The sequence below is a fragment of the Humulus lupulus genome, chromosome 9, assembly GCF_963169125.1.
Source record: "Humulus lupulus chromosome 9, drHumLupu1.1, whole genome shotgun sequence".
Lineage (NCBI taxonomy): Eukaryota > Viridiplantae > Streptophyta > Magnoliopsida > Rosales > Cannabaceae > Humulus > Humulus lupulus.
The window spans coordinates 139,312,772-139,339,137 of NC_084801.1; positions in this window are offsets into that span (position 1 = coordinate 139,312,772).

The following is a 26,366-nucleotide window of genomic DNA, read 5'->3' on the forward strand; positions in this document are numbered from 1 at the left end:
GAACCCTAGAGTACAATCACCTTGAATGTCGTACCACCAATTTCGAACCACAAGCAAAGAGAAAGAAGAAAACTTAGCAATGAGAGGGAAGAACATGTTTAGAGGAATAAACCAAAATCAAAAACAAAAATCAAGACCATACCTATGACAAATTCCAAATCCCTCATCTCCTTCCTTTTCTTCGTCTTCTTCATGACCTCTCTCTCTCTCTCTCTCTTTCTCTCTTACCTCCTTCCTTTCTCTCCTTCTCTCTCTCACTTGCATGTAACGCCTGAAAAAAAATACTTTTTATGTGAGACTTTTATAAAAGATATTATTATTTATTTATATATATGCATGTATATAACTACTTTTTCCATATACTTTTATTTCTTTTATCTAATGATATTGAAGATTTGTTTTAGAAAATGTTATATACATATATAATAATATATATATACTAAATTTTGAAATTTAAATGTTAGTTTTGTTGAAAATGTCAATTATACGATATAGGTGGGAAGAAGAGTCAGGAAATTTTCAGGAAAAGTTAGCTATAGCTTTAGGCTATAAAAAGGACCTTAAGTGAAGTCATTTTATCACGTTATTTTGAATATATTTTAAGTCTTATGTTGCTATTACTACTTTGAGTGGGAGAGTGTAAAACACTTTTGGGTTATACTACACACTTTTGGGAAGTAAGATTTAAGCTTTAGCTTTTGGTGTACCGTTATGCTAGTAAGTATTTGAAGAATTTAGAAGCGTTATAGGCTCACTTGTGCATTGTTCGGAGGTACACTTTAGTTCTCTAAATCGTGATTTTGGTATTCTATTTAGTATTGTTTTCTAACTCTTTCTTCTCATTATTTCTCATTACTAGGCTTGTTCGGGAAATCTCTATTTTTTTTGTCACAAGTTTTCGGTAAAGAAATTAGGCTAGTCTATTGTGTGATTATGTTGTGAAATTATATGTTGTGGTTGTCCTAATATTTCAAGGTCTGGAGAAAGTTATTAGACATTGTATGCGTCATTTATATAGACGTCGTATGTGTCACTTTGATTATAGACGTCATATGCGTCACTTTGATTATTATATTTTCTCTTGACTGAATGTTGGGTTTATTTTGTGTGCTTTTATTTCAAATTATGTAGCGTATGGGTTGGAATTTAGAGTATGATTTATGGTTGTATCATTCTGATATTGTTTATATGTTTTGTGTTAGATATATTTCCTTACCAAGCATTAGGCTTACCCTTATTAGTTTATTTGTTTAGATAAATTATTTGGCAGTGACTCGTGGAGTCCATGGCAATCTTGTGCGGGTTTAATGATGAGATCAATGCAACCTAGTGTTGACCTTGGAGATTTATTGTTGTTTGTCTAATTTTGTTCTTTTAGTTATTTCAAATTTATCAATTCGGTTTATATTGTAAAAATAATGTTTCTAATTTATTTTTAATTAAGTTTGGTTTTATTTTAAATCTTGAGATCTCAAGTATTTATTATGTTGTTCAAAAATTCTCTAAGTTCGAGATTTTCATTAAGTTTAAGGTATTTTATTGAAAAAGTTGTATTTTTGCAAATTAGTGTTTTTTCTGCATTTACTGTCATCTCTCTCTCTCTCTCTCTCTCTCTCTCTCTCTCTCTCTCTCTCTCTCTCTCTCTCTCTCTCTCTCTCTCTCTCTCTCTCTCTCTCTCTCTCTCTCGGCACACACACACACTAAGGCAAGGAAAAAGGCCCCTCTTTCCTTTAACTCCCAAAACCTAACCCTAAGGAGTTAACCACTAAACCAATAGGAAAATGTAGGTTTCCTCTTTTTTTTTCTTAAATAAAAAGAATTAACAGAATAAATGAAAAGATGACAACAATGTTTTTACCCATTTTAGCTAAAATCATCCAATTAAATTTATTTAAATTCAAACTAAATAGGGAGAAGAAATCCCTCATTTCCCACTCTCTTCCCAGCGCTCTCTCTCTAATTTCCCTTTCTTTTTATTTTCTTTTTAAATCTTAAATAAATAAAATAAAAAGAAAAGTATGTGTAGGAAAAACTATTGCATGCTCACCATGAAACCATGCACATGCACACACCTAATTGTTCAAATGCATCTCTACTAATCATGCACCTTGGTGCATACAGCTAAAACTCATTTACTTACAAATTAAAATAATTAAATAAATTAATTAACAACTTAAATTCACATAATTTCTACCAAAAAATTCAAACAATAAAAAAATTCCTAGCACTTAACAAGTATTAATTAAAAAAATAAAGCACAAAATTAATTAAAAAAAATTTGGTGCGATACAAAATTTCATAAAAACTCGGCAAGCATACATGTTTTACCAACTTGATCAATACTATATTACTTCTTCAAATCAAAAAATATCACTCAAAATTTTATCACATAAAAGATATCTTATTTTAGCTTGTTCCAAATAATAATTTCGTTTATTATTTAATATCCATAAAATGTGACAATTTTATAATTTCTCAGAAAATAATAACTTGGCAAAATTAATCATTTTCACAAAAGTATTCTTTTTAATTTGGTAAAATTGAATAAATAGAACCATTGAAAATATGACATAAATTAATAATATTTCTAGATCATGAAATCCACATTATTTTATATTTTTCTAAACGTTGATTAAAGAACTAATATTCATATTTTTAATAAACAAATTTTCTAAACACCTTTTAAAATAGTTTTGCTCAATCTTAAACAATTAAAAATCTATATGTATTTATTGAAGAAAAATACATAGTTAACTTGTGAAAATCACCATTTTTCTTGTCTTAGTTTTAAAATGTGAATTTTAAGACATAATTTATTCTCTTGTTAAATTATTTATAAATATTCATAAAATATAAATTAAAATCAGCAAGCATAATTTGTTTAAATATGCTCATATTCATTTTAATCCTAGTATGTTTCTATAATTTTATGCATTCCAACAAATTTGATTAGCATGCACCAATAGCTTAAACAATTTTCAAGATATAAACTCAATTAAAAAGTTTTGGTCAATATACCATCAAACATAAAATACAACTAATCATGCTCATAAATGAACTGTTAAAGATATTGTTATTGCATCAATGGAAATTAAGAACTATTACAACTCTAAGCAAAAGAATACAAAAAAAAAAAAGATGATGATTATATAAGCTTACAACTCAATTGGAAAAATACAAGTAAATATAGAAATAAGGAGATGAAATAGAAGAAATCACAACTCTATGACAAAAGTTACAAAAAAAACTAGAAATAGTAAAGTAAAGTAGGTCGAAGACGATACAACTCTTATAGCAAGAGGAAATAGAAGAAAAGATGAACAATAGAAGAAAGATGACAAGATGAACAATAGAAGAAATAATAAACAACAAGGACAATGAAATAAATCACTCTCACTTACACAACCAAAGTGAAGAGTATTGGGGATCACCAACTTGAACAAGGTTTACAACCTTTGTCCAAAAGTTTATTTCCCCTTATCTCAAGCACTAAGGGATTCTCTCAATATTAGAAATAGCTATGTAGAATAATCAAGCATTTTGGAGTATTTCTAGCCAAGTTCTCTAGATGATAGAAATAAAGTGTCTTACAAGTGAGTGATTGCTCCTATTTATAGAGTTTTGAGACACCATTTGAATTTCAAATTTTACCAACCTCATGGTTGCTACCAATGTTTAATTGGATGTTTATGGAATTGAAAATGAGTTTTGGGAGTTACATGAGGTGTTAGAACCGTTCAAGATGGAAAAAAGAAGTTGGAGTTGGTTGTCAACATCCCTGGCCGCAGCCAAAGATGTTCCTGGTCACGGCCACTGGCCTCTGTCCCCCAGGCCGCGGCCAGGGATAATTAGTGGCTGCGACCACAACTCCATTTTCAGCAAAACTCAATTTTTTTTCATTTGCAAATGGTTTTATCCTCTTTCCACATGACTTTGTAACCTCAATACACATTATGGAGTTTAAAATCATGTCTCTAACAACCATTTCACTTATAGCTTTGATGAATTCAAATCAAAATGTGTAACATAAAATCTACACATCATTGGGAGATATTTGGGAGCTACAAATTTTTAACTGATTTTGTAACTCTAAAATATGTTACATTTGGGCACACACTTGTGTCCAATTTTGTAACTCTCAATAATATGTTACAAGGTGTGACAAATCATATTTTGTCACATTATTTAATCTAGCATTATATTATTTAAAATAATATAACATGAAAAAATAAACAAAAAAATAAAAAGAAACCCTAAGTCTATAACAAGACATGGTTGAAACATCAATAACATTTTCTAGTGTCAATTTGCATTCTTTCATTATAACCATACCAAGATTGTATATCTATAATTCCTTAATCTCAAAATAATGATAAACCATTTTGGAAGACCTTTGAATAATCACATTTTAATATAAAACCAAAAGCTCAAATCAAAACTCTTTAAAATCCATATGAGCCCTAATAACAAGATAAAATCAAGATTCAACAATAGCATATATAACCTTACTCTAGCCGAAACCTATAGGCATTAGAATCCCAAATGAATCTTTCAAACCCATAACAACACCCTTAGCATGTTTCTAATAATAACATACCATCGTCAAAATACATAAAGAATTTTCATTAATCAATAAATAACCTCTAATCCAAAACAAAGCAACAACTCATCAAATCTAATGATCAAAAAATACACATATTGCAAAACATCAAACAATATTATAAAACCACGATCTGATTCTTAAACCATCAAATCAATCATAGATTAGGAAAAAATCAATTACCTTCCTTGATTGTGTTCAAGAACACAAAAGCGAAAAAACAATCTTAGCACCTAATAATTTCAAACACCACAATGAAAATAAAGAAAAGAAAACTTAGCATTGAGGAGGAGAAACTTATACTTAGGGGAATCAAAACCAAAATCCAAGATCAAATAATACATAATAATTTTGAACCCCTGGCCTTCTTCTCCTTCTTCCTCTCTTTCTTTCTTTCTTCCTCTTTCTATCTCGTGCTCTCTCTTCCTCTCTATTTCTCTATGCTAGTCAGCCACCCTGAGAGCTCTTCAAGCTCTCATTTTTTCTATTTAAGGCCTAATGGTCGAACTCTAAGTGTAGGTGGGAAAATGGAACTTTCCCAAATTCTATTTTCCCTTGATTTTGCCTTTAAATCAAAATAATCAAAGAAAATGATATGTCAACCTAGCTAAATAAGGAAGCCATTCTTTTCATTGTTCTTCACTTCCCAAATGCCTACTCTCTCTCTCTCCATTTTTCTAATCACAATCCCTTACCTTTTTCTTCATTTTATTCTCTATTAAATTTAAAAATAAAATGCATGGAAATCTATTGCATGCTTACCATGCATACCATACACACCATGCACATGCCCACACACACATAATTAAGTCTACCTCATGCACCCAATCAAAACTCATAAGTAAATTCACAAAATAAATCAAATTAATAAAACAAACAAACAAAATTCAATTCTCACAATTAATTCTAAACAATCAAATAATTAAATTAAAATTCCTAACACTTAACAATCAACAAATAAAGTAATTAATAAAAATAAAATAAAAAATTTGGTGTACTACATAATTATTTAAAACGGAGAATTTAAGTCAACGATATTAAAAATAAAATGATCCAAATAGTATAAACCTAATCACCAATAACAACTATAGCTTTATTACATCTAAAAACAAAAAGGAAACCCTTTTTTTTTTTTACTTACACATAATTATAAAGTGATGAAGCTTATTATTATCATCAATGGTGATGAGGATCAGGTCCTCCTGGACTGACCCCTCTTGGACTCGAAACTTCTTCCACCTTGTTTCTCAATGCTTACTTGTAACACTTGTTGAGCTCTTCTCATCATAATTGTCTTTGGCTTTGATTCTGACTCAAAAGTTCTATCAACTCTCATCAACTTCAGCGTCACAGATGGAATAATGGGAATGTGACTATTACCAGTCACCTTAATAGAACTACGGCTTTCACGAATCGAAAATGAAACAAAGACCGGGAGTATGCATAAGAAAAATTTCAGGCTATCCATTTTGGTATAGTAATAGTTAGATCTTAAGATTCTTAGCAAAAAAAATATATATTTAGATCTTAAGATATATAGAAGATTTTGTTAGTGATTATAGTAGTAGTGTTGACGTCCATTTTTATAGAGCTCCAAAATATTGTAGTAGTCCCACAATATTTGAATATAAAATTTGTCATTATTAGTTAATGAATATGAATAAATATATATATATAATGTGGATATGTGGGTGGTATATTAATTTAATGAAATGTAGTTGTATTTAATCATATCCTCCATATTCTCACGAAGATGTGACATAATTGGTTTCAATATATAAGAGAGCTTTGTACTATACTACACATATCAATTCCCTTTTTAGTAGTTTATGGATCAATTTTCTAGTTTGATCGAGTGCTCTAAATTTCACCGACCTTTGCTGTCATTTGAATTAATTTCATAAACAGAATTATTGTTACTATATGAAATATATATCTGTTTTAACAAAGGATAAAGATATGTTAGTTTATATATATAAATATAAAAATATAAATATTGTAAAAAAGATTAATATATAATACAGGAGATATGTTTGTTCAAGGAGGCATGATTTCCTTTTGCATTTAAAGCTTGTCACAATAAACATGCATACATCAGACCACAGTTCAGGACCTTCTAGAAATCCCTACTCCTCTTATTAGGAATCTTCAATACCCACACCTAGCCAACCTAGTTCAGAATCTGTGTCCAAGAATATATAGGTTATTTATATTTAGACATCTAATTCTCTACCACATTTTACACTAATGTTATTTGATGAACTTATATGTATTCGCTCTTACATTTTAGATTTAGTATTTGGTTTATATTTTGTTTTATGACTATTACATGGTTTTGTGTTATTGACAATTTAGTATGTATCATTTTTGTTTTTGTAATGAAATAATATAAAATATGGTATGTAAAAAAAATATATTTAACTACAAACATGACAAAAATTAATTTGCCCACATTTATTATATTTTTACCCACACACAGATGTTCATCTAGTTGGAACTAAATAGCCACGTATGACACTGTGTCACATGCCAAGTCATCATCCATATGTTATCGATCATATCCAATGTAGACATACACCTACACATATTTGTCATGTTTTCCTTCACATATATGCAACTACCTCATATATTGTATATGTGGGTAAATGCCTTTATCTACACCCACTTTTCCACACATAGATAAGTATTACCTACACATAATAGATAAGTATGGTTTGGAGGTCATCTCCCATTCGTATTTAACTGAAGTTTACATGTTCTCGAATTGCCAGTCGCTTACTATGGCTATGGACAAGAAGAAAACCATGGAAACTTACTCATCTTCTTATTCAACTTCCATCATTGTTGGATGTGGTCTATGCGATCTTGTAGTAAGACGACCAGTATGCTTTGGCCTTGTGGACAGGGACAGACCCATGTATAAAAAAAAAGGGCATTGGCAACCCTCATATGTTAAAAAATTACAAATTTACATGTAATTTTTGTCATAATTTTTATTTGGCCCGCCAAGTCTTACTTTTTTATTCCTTTCATTTCATTTGCCCCCCTCAATATTTGCTTCTGGGTCCGTCCCTGCTTGTGGGGTCTTCGTTGCAATTGTATGTAATTGTTTTTTTTTTTTATATATATATATATATCTAATCTTTCTAGGTGGTTAATCCCTGTGTGATCAATGCTTTGCTTCGTGAGGTTTAATAAAGTTTCTGTTAGTTCTAACAAAAAAATGCACACATTGATATGACAAGTTTTTTAACCGCTACCGAATTTATTTAGAGTGAGACCATGTAACTTTTAATGAGTAACAATACCGCTACATCAGTGTGTGCATATTTAGAAACTATATCCAAAAGGCTACAAGCAAGAAGGCTACGAAAACACAATACAATAGCATCTCCAATTGATAGTGTAAATTTGCCAAATTAATTTGGCTCAAAAAATTATCAAATAATATATTTACCCTAATTTTTATAATTGTGCTCTAATGCATAAAGTGCAAATTAACTCAAAAAGTCAGCAAAATAATTTAATTTATATTGAAAATATATAAAAAAAAATAATTAATAAATAAAGAAAAAGTTAAAAATCTTTCAATTAATATAAAAAAAGGCAGAAGAGTAAATAAAAATATATAACATTTATTCTGTACTAATACTAACTTTTAGCACATGTCAAATTTAAGACACCTTTTGAAACACCAATAAAGCTACATAATTTTAAATGTGCTAAAATATAGCAACACACCATAGCAATTCATTAGAAATGCTTATAGGCTCATCAAAACAGCCTACCACATGGTAAAATCACATGGTAACATGGCTAATGGAAATCTAAAAGAAAAAAAAACTACGACCATAGAAATCTTTGGAAAAGAAATGGCAAAAGAGAAGAGAAATCATAACATCTTATGGAACACTAAAAGATTCTAAAGGAGCTATATAGCAGCCAAAAACAATCATGGTTTGATTGCCGTCACGAAAAATATGCAATAATTAAAAAATGCGTAGACTTAAGCTAGATGATGGAAACATGAGCAATCAACTCAAAAGAAAAAAAAAACAAACAAACAAACCAAAAAGCTATACCGTAAGCATACAACCTGGATCTTATTAAGACATTCATTTCATATAGACCATAATTATCGATAAATATATTTATACACTCACACATGTATATGGATTCTCTTACCCACAAATATAGAAAATAATGGACTTCCACGTTATGTTTAGTCAGCCATTTTCTTACTTTTCACGAGTTAATGGAACTTTTGGATAAGATTGTTTGATACTAATAATCTCCAAAAGTCAATGTATTGTTTATACATCTATCTATATCTATTTATATATTTATATGTATATATGTATAAATATAAACATGATGACCACCATGATCGACGACGATGATAACTTAATTGAAAATATAAATTCTAAGTATTTCCTTAGTTAAATATATATATATTAATATGCAAAATAATAAAAACCTAAAAGTACTGCCACCTTTTGAAAGAATGTTTCTATATCCACAGCCCCACTTGATCATATTATTAATTATAATAATCCATAGATTACAAGTAATTGGTTTGAATGTTAGTAAGAATAGCCGAAAGGTCTGAGATGAAGTTCTCAATGAACATTTAAGTCAAAGTGACTTATCGAAGGAAAAAAAATTATATAAAGTCAAAGTGCGCATTTGGAAGTGCACAATTCTTCTTATCTTATCCAACAAATTATTAAAATTATATATATATGTAGTGATCAACAATATAAAAAAAATGTTAGTGTTCATGTTTATGAAAAATAAAAATAAGAAGACAAAGAAGACGGCAGGATGACTTAATTTGGTCAAACATTAATTAATATATATCAAATATGGTTCATTTTATTAGACATAAACATATATAATACTAGTCGATCTAATATAATTGTGAGATATAACAAAAACAATGATATATAAATTTGTGACTTGAGATAATGTACTCGATTTTATTTGCTTCTAAGCAAGCAAGCATATATGATGGGAAAGAGTACTTGTAAGAACCAAATATATATATATATATATATATTGATGGGTTTGTACTTTTTTATTAGATTCTCTATTTTGATAAATTATTTTTTGGACCTCGTATTTTATAAATTTGTTCAAATAAACCTCATAAATCCAAATTTGATGAAAAAAAATTGAATATGACTACACAATTATTAGACAAAATAATAGTGGTTATGTTCACAATTGTAAAGAATCTGATATGTGTATGAATGATGTAATCTTTGCATTAATTGGAATCATGTGTATTTACAGAGTATTACTATTATATAGTTAGACTAAACAAGTATTAATCTACAGCTGTATAATAACAGATTTGTAACAACCTCTAACAATACAACAAACTCACAACTGTCTAACTATACAATCTCTAACCTTCCCCCTCAAACTTAGAGTGGATAAAGAAACAACTCTAAGTTTGTCTCTAAGTAGTAAAAACCGAGAACTTGAGAGAGCTTTGGTGAGTACATCAGCTATCTGATCATGAGCAAGAGTGTGTTTAACAACCAACTTTCCATTAATCACTTTCTCACGAAAAAAATACAGATCTAGCTCTATGTGTTTGGTTCTTGCATGAAGAATTAGATTAGCTGACATCAATACCGTGCTGAGGTTGTCACACCAAACAATAGGAGGTTGTGAAGAAGGTAGATGAAGCTCAGCAAGGAGAGACTGGATCCAAGTTATCTCAGCTGTAACATTAGCAAGACTTCTATATTCTTCTTCAGTACTTGATCTGGAAACAGTTCATTGCTTTTTGGAGGACCATGAAACAAGATTGGACCCAAGGTAAACACAAAATCCAAAAGTAGACCTCCTATCATCAGGGTCAGATGCCCAATCAGCATCACAGAAACCTGTCAACCCCAGCTCTTTAGACCTCCCCATGTGTAATCCAAAATCAAGAGTCCCTTTTAGGTACCTTAAAATCCTCTTGACTGTTTTCCAATGTGACTGGAGTGGAGTTTGCATAAACTGAGATACTCTATTAACAGCATAAGTAATTTCAGGCCTAGTGATAGTAGCATACTGGAGAGCTCCAACAAGACTTCTGTACAGTTGAGGGTCCTGAACAGGATCACTTCCTTGAGCTGAGAGTTTCTCACCACCAGTCATTGGCGTGGGCAAGGGAGTTTGCAAATTGCAGCTTGGCACGACACAGGACATCTGCTAGATACTTCTTTTGAGAAAGATGAACGCCATCAGAGGTGTGCTCAATTTGAACACCAAGAAAGTAACTCAACTCCCCAAGATCTTTTAGAGCAAAGGCTCTATCCAAATCAGTAACTAGATGTTGTAGAACCAACGAATTATCACCTGTGATTAAGATGTCATCAACATAAACTAAAACAATGGTAATATGTTGATTAGTGTGCCAAACAAAGAGAGAATAATCTGATTTGGCACATGTAAATCCGAAAGATACTAAGGCAGCCCTTAATCGCTCAAACCAAGCTCTTGGAGCTTGTTTGAGTCCATACAAAGCCTTGTGTAACTTGCAAACCAGATGAGGAGCATTAGAATTTTCAAAACCAGGGGGTTGGAGCATATAGATTTCGTCATGAAGCACACCATTTAAAAATGCATTATTAACATCTAGTTGTTTCACAATCCATCCTTTGGACAAAGCAAGAGTGAGAATTACCCTGATAGTCGTAGGCTTCACCACTGGACTAAAAGTCTCAGTAAAATCATACCCATATTGTTGATGAAATCCCTTTGCAACAAGTCAAGCCTTGTGCTTCTGAACAGATCCATCTGGATTCTCTTTGAGCTTGAAAACCCATTTATAGCCCACTGGTTTTCGATCCACAGGAAGAGGTACCAAGGACCAAGTTCCATTTTTTTGTAGAGCAGAAAACTCTTCCTGCATTGCCAACTTCCATTCAGAACTCGTAAGTGCTTCAGTAACAGTCAACGGTTCTTTGGAGGCTATGTAGACTTTAGGCTTGTACACCCCTGCTTTGGACCTCGTAGTCATGTGAAGAGTGTTAGTGGTAGCATTTGATAAAGATAATGATGGTTCAGTCATAGATTGAATAGGAGGAGAGAAAGAAGGAGTCGTTGGGCATTGATTTGAAATGACAGGTGGGGAAGAGAGAGAAGGCTGGACACATGATGGAGGGACAGCCGTGTGGGACAAAGAGGAGATAGGCGTGGGGCATGTAGAGTGATGTAGAGAGGAGGTAGGTGGGATAGGCATGTGGGAATGTGAAGAAATATGGGCATTAATTAAAGCTGGCTGGTCAGAGAAAGGAACAGTGGGGATGGTAATAGGCGTGGGAGGCTGAATAAAAGATGATGTGATAGGCATGGGTGGCTGGTCAAAATAGATGGCAGTAGGTGAGTTGTCATTCATAGGAGAGTGGGCCGAAAAAGAGGAGGAAAAAGGCAAATGGGCAGAATTTTGACTTGTCAATTTTGATGTGATAGGAGAGAGACTTTTGGACAGATTAGAGGCATAGGGAAAATGATTTTCATTGAATATTACATCTCTTGAGATGTAGATTCGGCCAGTAGGGGATAAACATTTGTATCCTTTATGTTTTAAGTTGTAACCCAGGAAAATGCATTCTATTGAACGAAACTGAAGCTTATTTTTGTTGTATGGACGAATGTTATGATAACATGCACACCCAAAGACTTTTAACTGAGAATAATCAGGCTCTTTGTTACACAAAAGTTGTAAAGGAGTTTTGTGATGGATAGCAGGAGAGGGAAGTCGATTTATAAGAAAAGCAGAAGCTCTAACAAATTCATCCCAAAATTTAAGAGGCAAGGAAGCATGAGCTAGTAATGTGAGAGAGGTTTCAATTAAATGTTTATGCTTACGTTCAGCTAAACCATTCTGCTCATGATTTGTTGGGCAAGACACTCTATGCTTGATACCATGTTGTTCAAGATAGGATTGTAAAGACCTATACTCACCCCCCCCCCCCCCCCCCCAAATCACTTTGCAAGGCCTTGATGGAACAATTAAATTCATTTTCAACTTGGGTTTTGAAATTAATAAATGTTTGCATAGCTTCAGATTTTGTTTTCAACAAATAGACCCAAGTATATCTAGAGTAGGTATCTATAAAATGAACATAGTACTTATACCCATTAGAGGAGACCATAGGTGCTGGACCCCATAAGTCTGAGTGGATTAATTGTAGGGGTTGAGTATATTGTGAGTCAGAGAGAGGGAAAGAAAGCTTATGTATTTTGCCTTTGCAACAAGCACTAAAAAAATCAGAGGCATTCTTATTATTGGGAAAAATATTACATTTGGACATAATACTTTGAACAGTTTTGGCAGCTGGATGACCCAGCCTATTATGCCACAAACTAAAAAGAGTACAAGATTTATTACAAGAATGCAATTGAGTATTATTGACAGACAATGAAGAAGCTGGGTGTGAAAAACGCAGTGAGGAAGGATGAAAAACATAGAGACCTTTGTTAACAATGCCCTCCATCAGAATGTCCTTGGTAACCTGATCCTTGACAAGACAATAATCAGGATAGAATTCAAAGAAAACATGGTTATCTTTAGTAAATTGGTTGACACTAATGAGATTTTGGTGATTTGAGGAACATGCAACAGCTTATCTAAGACTAAAAATCTTGAGGAATAGGGAGGTTTAAAGATAGACTTGCCAACATTTTGAATGGAAATGCCACCACCATCACCCATGTGAATCTGATCAGACCCAAAATATTCAACCTTCTTCATCAAATTTTTCTCATCTGCAGTGCAGTGGCTGGTAGCACCAGAATCAGGATACCAAGCTCAATCACTTTCTGAATCAGCAGTAGCAATATTGGCAGAAAGTTTGTCTGTCATACCAGCACCAATTCCAGGGAACTCCATATTGAACCTTTGGTAACATTTTGAAGAAACATGACCTTGCCTTCCACAAAGTTGACACAATGGCCGATTAGAGGTGCTGCCTTAGGGAGTGGAAAACCGAGTATGACCACCAGAATGAGAGAAAGACCCACCTCTGCCGCCAGTAGCATAAGGATTCCATAAGCCACGGCCAAGACTAGCATTGGAAGCACCACGTAACGAATTGGGCTGAGAATTTCGTGAGAAATTAGGACGATTATTAGAAATAGGTGGGTTTGAAAAATTACCTCCACGTGGCCTAGAAAACCGATTGTAAGCAAGGTTGACTGAAGCAGAATCAAGATCTTGAGTATGGAGCTCCAACCGATGCTCTTGAGACAAGAGCAAGGACTCGATTTCGGCAACTGTATACGAATCTGTGCGAGAGTTGACAGAGACAATAAAGGTATTATAATCAGGTGGAAGGCCTTTGAAAATGGCTGCAATGTGTTCTTTAACAGAGACAACATGACCAACAGACCCAAGTCTATCAACAAGAGCTTTGATTTTGAGTAGATATTCATCAAGAGACAGTGAACCTTTCTTGATATTTTGAAGTTGAGTGGTGTATTGATCAATCTTGGTTGTGGTTTGTGTAGCAAAATAGACCTCCAAAACTTTCCACACTTAAGCAGAAGTTTCAGAACCAACAACTCTGGTGAGGATTCCTTCAGACATTAAAGAGAGCAGCCACGAATAAAGAAGGTTGTCTTGTTGTTCCCACTGAAGAAATTCGGGATTCAGCCGCTGAGCGAGTTGATCGGCCTCAGAGAGGAACGGTGGTGGAGGAACAGAGTCGGCAGAGATGTATTTGTGGAGTTGGTGACCTTTAATTGCGGAGAGAACTTGAGGACGCCAGAGCAAGAAGTTTGTTTGATCGAGCTTCACTGAAATCTTGTGTGTAAAGACAACCGGAGTGAACATTGGAGGAGTGGCCAAAGCAGTCGCCATCGCCGGAGAAGACAAGAAGAAGAAACAGAGAAGAACAAGAACGACAAGGAGAAACCCTCAGTGGAAGGGCTGTGATACCATGTAAAGAATCTGATATGTATATGAATGATGTAATCTTTTCATTAATTGGAATCATGTGTATTTACAGAGTATTACTATTATATAGTTAGACTAAACAAGTATTAATCTACAGCTGTATAATAACAGATTTGTAACAACCTCTAACAATACAACAAACTCACAACTGTCTAACTATAGAATCTCTAACAACAATTATTAGTTTGGTGAATTATTTGTAATTTTAGTTAAAAAAAAAATTTTAACCAAAATTGAGTTTAAGGGTCTATTTGAACATTTTACAAAATGTATGGTCGAAGAAATAATTCGTTAAAATACGGAGTCCAAATAGGTAATGAAACAAAATAAAAGGTCAAAAAAAGTATAAACTCACTTTGATTAGGTTTCTTGTTAGATTTGTGTAAGGAAATAGTGGAGCACGCTGTTTTATTAATGACCTAAGCAGCTAATTAGGATGTGAAAGCAATGAGGTTCTAGAATATATGTATGCTTACATAACTATAGAACCTAGTTCTTGCCATACCTAGAACATCATAAGAAAGTAAAGAAATACTCATGTAACGCCCCACGTCACTATGGTTGCCTCCTGGAATGAGGACTGGCCCTACAAACCAACACGAGTCTTTCCAGCATGCACTATCCTTACTCGCACCCTTCGTGGGTAGTACGCTTAACTTTAGAGTTCTCAAGTGATGGGCTACCAAAAAGAAGATGCATCTTGTTGGCATAAATAGTACCAATCAATTCATTTAAGCCTTCTTCAACTGTGTAGTCCCATACCTACACAGTTTTAGAATCATCACACTTGACATTCCCAGGTGATGTGGGATTGCAAAGTTTTTACTCGATCTTTCCCCCTGCAGATCACGGGATTCTAACTGTCACAATCACCCCCCCCCCTAGGGGTCTGACGTCCTCGTCGGCCACACTTCTAGCTAGGTCAAGGCTCTGATACCATTTGTAACGTCCCACATCACTGTGGCTGCTTTCTAGAATGATGATTGGCTCTACAAACCAACACGAGTCTTTCCAGTGTGCTCTATCCTCACTCGCACGCTTCCTGGGAAAACTTCCCAGAAGGTCACCCATCATGAGACTACTCCAGGTTAAGCACATTTAACTTTGGAGTTCTCAAGTGATGGGCTACCGAAAAGAAGATGCATCTTGTTGGCATAGGTAGTACTCATCAATCCATTTAAGCCCTCTTCAACTGTGTAGTCCCATACCTACATAGTCTTAGAATCATCACACTTGACCTTCCTAGGCGATGTGGGATTGCATAGTTTTTACCCGGTCTTTCCCCTGTGGATCACAGGATTCTGACTGTCACACTTCATTAGATATTTGATGACGTACGTAGATTAATCAGAATAAGTATTTTTTTTAGTTTTTTATTTTTTCCTAAAAAGGTAAATTCAAAATTTGTAAAAAGGATTGTTGATTCATTTCACATATTATTGTTATTCTGTTGAATTTAGAAAGAGAATTCGTACTGGCCTAAGTATGAGAGATTCTTATTGTAGGTTTCTTGCAGGGTTATTTTTTTTATTCAATCAAGAACACATTATTAAATGTAGAATATGATACTTCCATAATTGGATTGCTCTGATTATAAAAAAGAAGTAATTAAGTCAATTTTTTGAAGTGAACAGTGTTTGTGCTTAGTTGTGGCTGTTACATTAGTTAACTGTACAGTTGTCTAATTCTGTTGTTAGTTAGATTTGTACAGTATATATAACCTTGGTACAACAATTCCATAACTTAATGAGAATCACTTATACCTAATCTCAATTGCTTAACATGGTATCAGAGAATTAATTCTCTTCGTTCGTTCGTTCATCGATTTTTCATTTTTCCAATCATCTTCTCTGTTCATGGAAACTTTTCTGTTTGTTCTTGATTCTTGTTCATTGTTCATTTCACAATGTCAACTACCATTCCCTCATATCTAGCGGCATCTGTTGCTGCTCCGATCAATTTTTCTCACAAATTCTCTGTCAAATTAGATGGTAACAATTATCTACCTTGGAGGCCACAAGTTCTTGTTGCCATTGTTGGCCATGATCTCTCTGACTACATCTCTGCAACTTACAACCCTCCGGTGAAGTATCTCTCTGGGATAGATCAGAGATTGGGTAATATCAATCCTAACTGTTACTTTTGACTGAAACAAGATCAACTTCTTCATGCTTGGCTTTTATCCTCAATGACTGCAAATCTTCTTACACGAGTTGTTGGCTGTGAGACCTCTGCTCGTTTATAGAAGGTTCTTGATCATCATTTTTCTTCTCAAATCTCGGCCAAGGTGGATCAATTTCAAACTCAACTTTGCAATTTCAAGAAAGGATCGTTGTCAATCTCAGATTATCTTCTTCGTCTCAAATCGCTTGTTGACAAGCTTGGATTTGTTGGACATCATGTCACAATAAAAGAACATATTGCAGCAATCTTCAACGGATTACCTCCAGAATATGATATCTTCATCATTTCTATGAACTCTCGTAAAGACGCTTACTCTGTTGAGGAAATTGAATATTTACTTACCTCTCAGGAGCATCGACTGGATAAGCACAATCAAGAACTGGATTCAAATCCAGCTGCTAATCTAGCTCACAATCGAGGAGCCTTTCGCAATCAATCCTTCTCTCAAGATCCAGCCTCTGGTCATTCTCAAACCAACTCATCAGGACCCATGCGTGGTGGTTTTTCGCAGCCATCACATCGAAGTGCTTCTTGGAATCCCTATGCCACTAGTGGTCGTACTAGTGGTGCAAATACTGGTTCATCTCGAGGACAATCTTCTGCTCCATCTAGTTCCAGACCAACATGTCAATTGTGTGGTCAACTTGGTCATGTGTCCTCTAAATGCTATCAACGTTTCAACATGGAATTTCCAGGTCTTGGTGCAGGGAATGTCGACAAGTCTCAGCCTAAAATTCAAGCCATGGTTGCCTCTGCAAGCACAATTAATGATCTCTCGTGGTATCTAGACTCCGGAGCCACCAATCACAGCACTTCGAATGAAAGTAATATGATGCACAAACAGGAGTATACTAGTCCTGATCAAATCCATGTTGGTGATGGTGCTGGGTTAACCATCCGGAATGTTGGTAGGTCCTTTTTCCAATCTTCTAATTCCTCTAAAACTCTTATTCTTAATAAAATTCTTCATATATCACAAATTACTCATAATTTTCTCAATGTCTCCCAATATGCAAAAGCTAATTCAGTTTTCTTTGAATTTTACCCTGATTTTTGTTTTGTCAAAGATCAGGTTTCCAAATTCATTATGATGGAGGGCAAGCTTGTTAATGGTCTCTATGTTTTTCCACCATCTGTCGTGTCTCTTGTTCCCTCTTCAATTGCTAATAATGTTTTTTCAACTGTTGCAAATAATACGCAGAATTTTTCAAACTCTACAGCATGTAATGTTTTAGCTATTGATTCATTTTCCATTTGGCACAATAGGTTGGATCATCCCAATGCAAAAATTGTGTAAACATGTGCTCAATCATTGTAATATTCCTCACATGAATAAAATTCTTGCAATGCTTGTTGTCAAGGAAAAATTCATAAGTTGCCATTTCCAAATTCTAAGACACTATACTCAACCTCTCCAACTAATACACTCGGACCTCTAGGGTCCAACTCCTGTGGTTTCATCAAATGGATATAGATATTATATCCATTTTATAGATGCATTTTCATGTTATACCTGGATGTTTCTTCTCAAAAACAAATCTGATGCCTTACAAACTTTTATGAATTTCAAACTTCAGGTTGAAAATGAATTCGACTGTAAGATTAAGACTCTTCAGTCTGATTGGGGAGGGGAGTTTCAAGCTTTTCAAAATACACTTTCTTCTTGTGGTATTTCTCATCGTGTTTCTGGTCCAACCACTCATGAGCAGAATGGAGTGGCTGAGTGCAAACATAGACATATCATTGAGTCAGCCTTGACCTTGTTAGCCCAAGCATCCCTTCCTTTGAAATTCTAGGAAAAGGCTATTAGAGCCTCAATATTTTTTATCAATAGGTTACCCTCAGTTGTCATAGGAAATCATTCTCCTCACTGCAAACTCTTTAGCACTCAACCTAACTACACTCAACTCATAGTGTTTGGTTGTTCCCGCTTCCCAAACATTCGACCATTTAACAAAAATAAGCTCCAATTTCGATATGAGGAATGTACTTTTCTGGGGTACAGCCTCAAACATAAGGGTTACAAATGTTTGTCACCATCTGGTAGAATATACATCTCTAGAGATGTCATATTCATTAAGCACTCTTTCCCTTACTCTACCACTTCCAGTCTTCTCTCCCATCTAAAACCACTTTTGTGTCACCTACTACAGTTCTTATTCCTACTCTATCTTTTCTGCTCCCACTATAGCTCCATCATTTCCTTCCACTTCTTCCTCATCATCATCTCCTCCTATCTCAGCTACTTCTCCTCTTTCTTCTTCATCTTCTCAGTCTTTTGAACATGACCCTACTTCAGATGCTACTGCATCTTCTTTACCCCCATCTGTGTCTACCATTCCCACTCCTACTGCTTCTGCACACCCACCTCCTTCCTCTACTCTGGTTCCCACCACCACCAACACACATGGTATGGTTACTAGGTCCAAGGTTGGGGTTTATAAACCCAAAGTTTATATTTCTTCAAAGGAACCACTAACCTTGCAGGATGCTTTGAACAATTCTCATTGATTAGCTGCTATGAAGGATGAATTTCAAGCTTTACAGGCTAATCAGACTTGGACTCTAGTACCTCTTCCACAGGGCAGAAAAGCTATTGGTTGTAAATGGGTTTCAGACACAAGGAAAACTTGGATGGCACATTCAACAAGCATAAAGCTCGTTTAGTAGCCAAGGGGTTCTTACAATAGTATGGTTTTGATTTCACTGAAACATTTACTCCTGTTGTAAAACCAACTACTATTCAAGTTATTTTAACCATTGCTCTGTCCAAGAACTGGTTGATACATCAACTAGACATTAATTTGCATTTTTGAATGGTGTATTGCAAGAAGAGGTTTATATGCAGCAACCACCCAATTTTGAGGATTCTACTTCACCTAATCTTGTCTGCAAACTACGCAAGGCACTTTATTGTTTAAAACAGGCCCCAAGGGCCTAGTTTGATAGATTAAGATATGCTCGTATCTCCTTTGGCTTTCATCATGCTCGAGCAGATCACTCACTATTTGTAAGGGTTACTTCTCAGAATATTACATACATTCTAATGTATGTTGATGATTTAATCATCAATGGCACTTCCCCATCTGAGATTTATTCTCTTATTCAGTCCCTTCACTCCAAATTTGCTCTTAAAGATCTTGGACAGCTCAACTACTTCTTAGGAATGCAGGTTGAGCACACTATTGATGGGGTCTTCCTCTCACAAAAGAAGTACATTTCAAACCTCCTTTGTCGAGCTAAAATACAATATGGTCATGGACTCACTACTCTTATGACAGGGGGGGGGGGGGGGAGCTCTCTTCAGAGGGAAGTGATCCCATACAGAATCTTCAACTATATTGCAGTCTAGTTGGTGCATTACAATATGTCACTATAACTAGACAAAAATCTCATATGTTGTAAACCGAGTATGCCAGTTCATGCAAAACCCCTTAGAGGCTCATTGGAAAACTGTCAAGTGATTACTTAGATACCTCAAAGGCACTATCAACTATGGTTTACACATGAGGAGATCACCCACCATGGACTTGACAGGCTACTGTGATGCAGATTGGGCCTCAGACCCTGATGACAGACGATCAAAATCTGGCATTTGTGTGTATCTTGGCTCTAACTTGGTGTCCTGGTCCTCTAAGTAGCAGCACACGGTTTCTCGATCTAGCACAGAAGCAGAATATCGAATTCTGACTCATCTTGCTGCAGAGATTACGTGGTTCCACTCTTTGCTCACTGAAGTTCAGGTTGCTCAAGCTCCCCGCTCCCCCCAATTGCTTGGTGTTACAACTTAAGCACAGTTCAAATGTTTGCCAATCCTATTCAGCATGCCAAAACAAACACATATTGAGCTTGATTTGTATTTTTTCAGAGAGAAAATCTTGAACAAGTTGTCCAACATATGCCTTTTTATGATCAAGTTGCAGATATCTTTACTAAGGCATTAGCCTGTTCTCGGTTTGTACTGCTTAGAAACAAACTTAGAGTAGAAGAGTCTTCTACCCTAAGTTTGAAGGGGGTGTTAGTGATTAGTTATGGTTGTTACATTAGTTAATTGTACAGCTGTCTAATTCTGTTGTTAGTTAGATTTGTACAGTATATATACCCTTTGTACAACAATTCCATAACTTAATGAGAATTACTTTTACCTAATCTCAACTGCTTAACAAACAGTAACTAAAATGTTTACTTGGGGTTTTTTTTTTTACTTATCATCTAAGTTTTGAGTGAGAGTCTTGAGAGGTTGACTTAAATATTTGAATGTCTTTTGTATGTAAACTTGTAAGGATTCCTAAGAATACAAAACAAATTAGATTCTAACAAAAATAATATTATCTGACAAAAAAAATATATATATAATATAATATTATAGGGGAATTCTCTTATAGGGGTTTCACTTTAAGCCCTACTGATAGGGCTCTCAGTGTTTACAACCCGTGAACAGTTTTTGGCGCGATTTTTTTTATGACCGTGTATATTGTAGCTATTTAGAGCATCCTGCAAATATTCAGAAAATTCTGAATAGTTTACAGTACCGAAAACTAGGTTCAAACATATTGTTGCACGTGTGATTAATTTTTTTTATGCGCGTGGAAAACAACATGTTTGAACCTAATTTTCGGTACTGTAAACTATTCGGAATTTTCTGAAAATTTGCAAGATGCTCTAAATAGCTACAATATACACGGTCATAAAAAAAAGTCGCGTCGAAAACTGTTCACGGGTTGAGAAGCACTGAAAGTCCTACCGATAGGTCTTAAAGTGAAGCCCCTATGAAAGAATTGTCCTAATATTATATGCATTTATTGTTAGTCTGTCATAAATATACTAGAATACGACTTATTAAATCTATGGTACTAATTATCAATAATACTAGATACACAAGAAAAACATATCTAAACATAATAGTATTTGAGATTATAAGTTTTTTTACAAAGTAAATACTATATATATCTCACATTAAAAAAAATATTAATCTTTATATGCTCATATATATTTATATAATTTGCGTTATATAGTAGGTAAACTAAAACCTTATTAACAAAACAAAAACCTTATTGACAAGTATAACTGCACACTACAAAACTTGTAACTTCTTAATTATTCTTGACTCTAATATTAGTTAAATCACTGGTAATATTAATAATGGTATTGTTTGGCAACACTTAAAAAAATAATTTTTTATTTAATTAATTAAAAATTTGACAATTAAACATAAAAAAATTTAATAATTCTATTTTTATTTATTATTTTTTTTAAATTCATTAAAATTCATTAAATTTTGAAAATATAATTTTTTTCACTTTCAAAATTTTTTTAAACCGTTTTCGACTTTTCATTTCTTTTTTTTTTCTTCAAATCAACACCTCATTTTATATTGTTAAACAAAAAATAAAAATAAAAGTTATCAAATGTATTTATTATTTTTTTTTTTTTAAAATAAAAAATAAAAATAGTTACCAAACATGTTTTTATTTTTTAAAAGTAAAGAAACAAAAATAAAAATAATATTTTCATTTTTGTGTTTAAAAAATTCAAAAACAAATTTTTTACCAAACACAACCAATATTAAATTAATAATTCATATTATATATTATGAGCCCATAATACGAAATTAATTATAATTTCCTATCAAATAGTACGTACACAATTATACAACAAACAAGATTACAACTATACATCCTACCTTTTATTTACATATATATATATATATATAGATATAAATATGTATATGTTAGCTTAAAGATATATATTTTTATATATATATTTATACATATTTATACCTTAAAGATATAAATATATATATTTATTCGGAATTTCTAATGTAAGGATATTAATTTTGTCTTTATTTGTTTGTAGGGATGTCTATGTTTTTGGTTCGTAAAGAAATTATAATTTAATAAATATATATAACAGTGTACATTGTAATTATAGCACACATCTCACTACTTATTAACAAATTTCGAATAATTTATGGTATCGAAATCAGGGTTCAAAAAATTTGTTTACATGCGTATAAAAGAAAAAGCAAGTATGCAGGCAATTAATTGTTTGAACATTGATTTGGGTACCGTAAATTATGTAGAATATCCCGAAAATTATTGGAATACCTGCTATATATAACTATAATGTAAATTGTCCTATAAAAAATTTGGGTTATAATTTTTCTACTTGTCAAAACAGAAACACCCCTACTGTATCAGGGGCAAAGTGATGCTCCTATATAAGAACTTTCCTATATATTTATAAGGGAATTCTACAGTGGGGGCTCTATTTTTGCATCTATTAGTAGGGATGTTTTTCTGTTTTTGGTATATAGAAATATTATAAAATATATTTTTTTATATGAGTACATTGTAGTTATAGTAGGCATCTCATCATATTTAAGTAAATTGTAAATAATTTACAATGTCGAAAACAATGTTCAAAATAGTCAGTTGCATGTGTGTCTATCTTTTTATACGCGTGCAACGGACTATTTTGAATCTTATTTTTCGCCACCGCAAAGTATTCGTAATTTTCTAAATAGTGATTCGAAGTTTGATATAACTTCACAAATCGAAAATAGAGATACACCTGCAGGGACAAAAGTGGTGACCCTGTAAAGTTGTTTAATGCAGATATCACCTTCTCAGAAAAAAAAAATGCAGATATAACTGGGCAAAAAAAAAAAGTTCATATTAATGTCAATGTACTATATGTGGGATATGCTAGCATTATATTCTTGATCGATATATATATATACATAATTGATTCCAGTGAGGACAATTCCACCATCAATAAATGTTCTCTTTCTTTCTGGTTTTGAAAAACCATCGATAAAAATGATTGGTTAGTAACGTAAAAATATATATATGTATATATATATATATATGAAAGAAACTCTCAGCTTCCATTATCAATATATCCAGAGAATTTGTTGCCATCATCCAAATGGAACCCCACTTATAGTTAAACTATATATTAAAATACTTGGTGCACACCACAATATATTTTATATATACACATATCTAATTAATACGTACACTGTATTATTAATTAACATATATATATATATTTCTAGTTCTTCTTTATAATAGCAATTAAATACTTTAATTATAAACTTCTGAATCAGATTGTTACAAGTAAAATTTTGTAGTACTCAATTAGGAATTAAGATTTCAAAATATTAATTTTAGACAGAAAATCTTGATTCCACAATTATTCCTACTCTTAAGACAAAAGAAGATTTAAACATGACTACAAAAGATTAAATTTTATTTGATGAAAAATTAGTGGTGGCGAGGATCAGGGCCGCCGGGGCTAATTCGGTTAGGCTGGAGAGGCTTTCCAACATTTCTTCTTAGGCTAGCCTCAATCACTTGCTTTGCAGCCTCGACTAATGGCAGCCGTACTCGGCTGCCCTTACTCGAAAGAATGGCGGCAGGAGCAGAGCGAGCATGAGACGAAGGAGTTGAACAAAGCAAAATGATGATGAGAAGAAGAGGACATAACGAGAAGAATCTCTTAATTCTGATAATAAGGGCTGCCATTGTTGGAATGTTTTCGAGAGGTTTCGAAAGCTGTCTGTATTATTGTATGAGTATGATGTGTAGGTTTGAGCTATAGCAGGGCTATTTATAGACGTTGTTTCTGTGAATATATAGGTTTTTTTATTCGAAAAATAAATAAAATAAAAAAGAAATTGGGGTGCTAGCTAAATTTTTTTGATGGAATTATTAGTAGATTATTGCATGTGCGTAGATTGCACTATTTGAATTTTCTTTATATAAAAGTAAAGATAAAAGTCAATACTCTGACACATCTTTTCATATAAATTAAACTCGTGTGTATCATTTTTGTTTTTGTCACTTTTTTTATTAGGGGCATTATTTAGTACCTCACTACCATTTGTATCTTGTTTTTTCATATAAATTTTCTTACTTTTCCTTGCAATAGCCGTTTTGTAGATTTAAATATGTTAAAGTAATGGTCTTTTAAGTGTGGAGTGAATTAATATAATATTATTATTTCTTTGGTTGGAAGGGCCAAGATTGTAATAGCACTTATTTATTTATTTTGTGAAACGTATATTAAGGTAAGGAAAATATATTTGCACTCAATCCAAGACATTATATCAAGTTATTATTAAGTGAAAATTAGATTTGGTATCCATTTTAAATGATCCACTTTAATTTTTACTCATTATTTTTAACTCTTATTTTAGTACCCAATTTTTCAATTAATGTACATATTATACCCTTTCAAGTACATGTTTTTTCTTCTCTTTAAACACATTACAATTAGAATGTATTTCCAATTTAACTATAATATGACACATATAATACACATTATAACAATACTTAGAATCATGTGTTCAAATAAAGTTAATTTGGAAAGTCTCATGATAATAATGGGTAACGTTCAACTAAATATATTTAGTGTCTAATTATAGTTAACTACTCCTAAAAATGAGTAGTTATTCATTTTCTACGCACTACCTCATAAGAAACATATGTGAATATATATTCAATGAATATATAAATATTATATTTAATTTTATATTTTAGAAAAGGTAAATAATAAATATTTCTTTTATAAAATTTATAAAACTTTCAATATTAGTAAAAAACAAAAAAATCATACTTAAATTACCTAATATCATTAACAGTAATATATTACCATTTTTTTTTTAATTCTACCTTTCATTTTCTCTTCTTTTTTCCTCTTTTCTTATCTTCCTCTATCATGTCATTGTACCTAAATTTATTAGGGTTCTTTTTTTAAAAACATATATATATATGTATTTTACTATTTTACTGTTCATACTTTTTTTTTTTTTTTTTTCGATTTTCAAACTTTCATAATTACAAAAATTCAATCATAAGAAAAACAACTTAAAATTAACTTGAAAACAACTCACTGTATAAACACAAAATAAACTAAATAAAATTATATATATTAGAACAACTAAACATCAACAACAAAAAAACCTAAAAACAACGTAAGAACATCTTGAAAACAACACAAAAATAAAAGAAGAAAAAAAAGACAAAACCGTAAAAAATGTAAAAATATCTTTAAAACTACAAAATTGAAGAAAAAAAATGTTGATCGTAATAATTATTTTAGCAAAATTGAGTATTTTATATAAAATTCTCTATTTATTATTCTACATTTTTTTGTTTGAAAAAAGAAGAGAACGTCTATTTCAAATAATAATAACAAAACTTATTTGATCTCTCAATATAATAATAATAATAATAATAATAATTGAAGAAGTTATAATAAAAAAAGTTATATTAAGTAATTTAATTGAGGGTAAAAATGTCATAGTTAAATGAGTAGTTGTTACCACAATTGTTACCATAATGGAATTATATAATTAAAATAGTTACCACATTTTTTTATTTAATCACTTTTATCCCCAACTTATATTTATATGTGTGTATGTATTATAGGGCCTACGACAGAAAAGATAATAGTACCAAGTTATCGATTAGATAACTTTGGTGATTGGTGTTAGATATTGACTCTTATAAGTCAATGTTTTGATATTGAAGAGACATGATTAGCGTTGTAGATCATTGAGGGAACAATCATATGGTTCATTTTGCCTATGACATGTCAATTTCATGCATCACC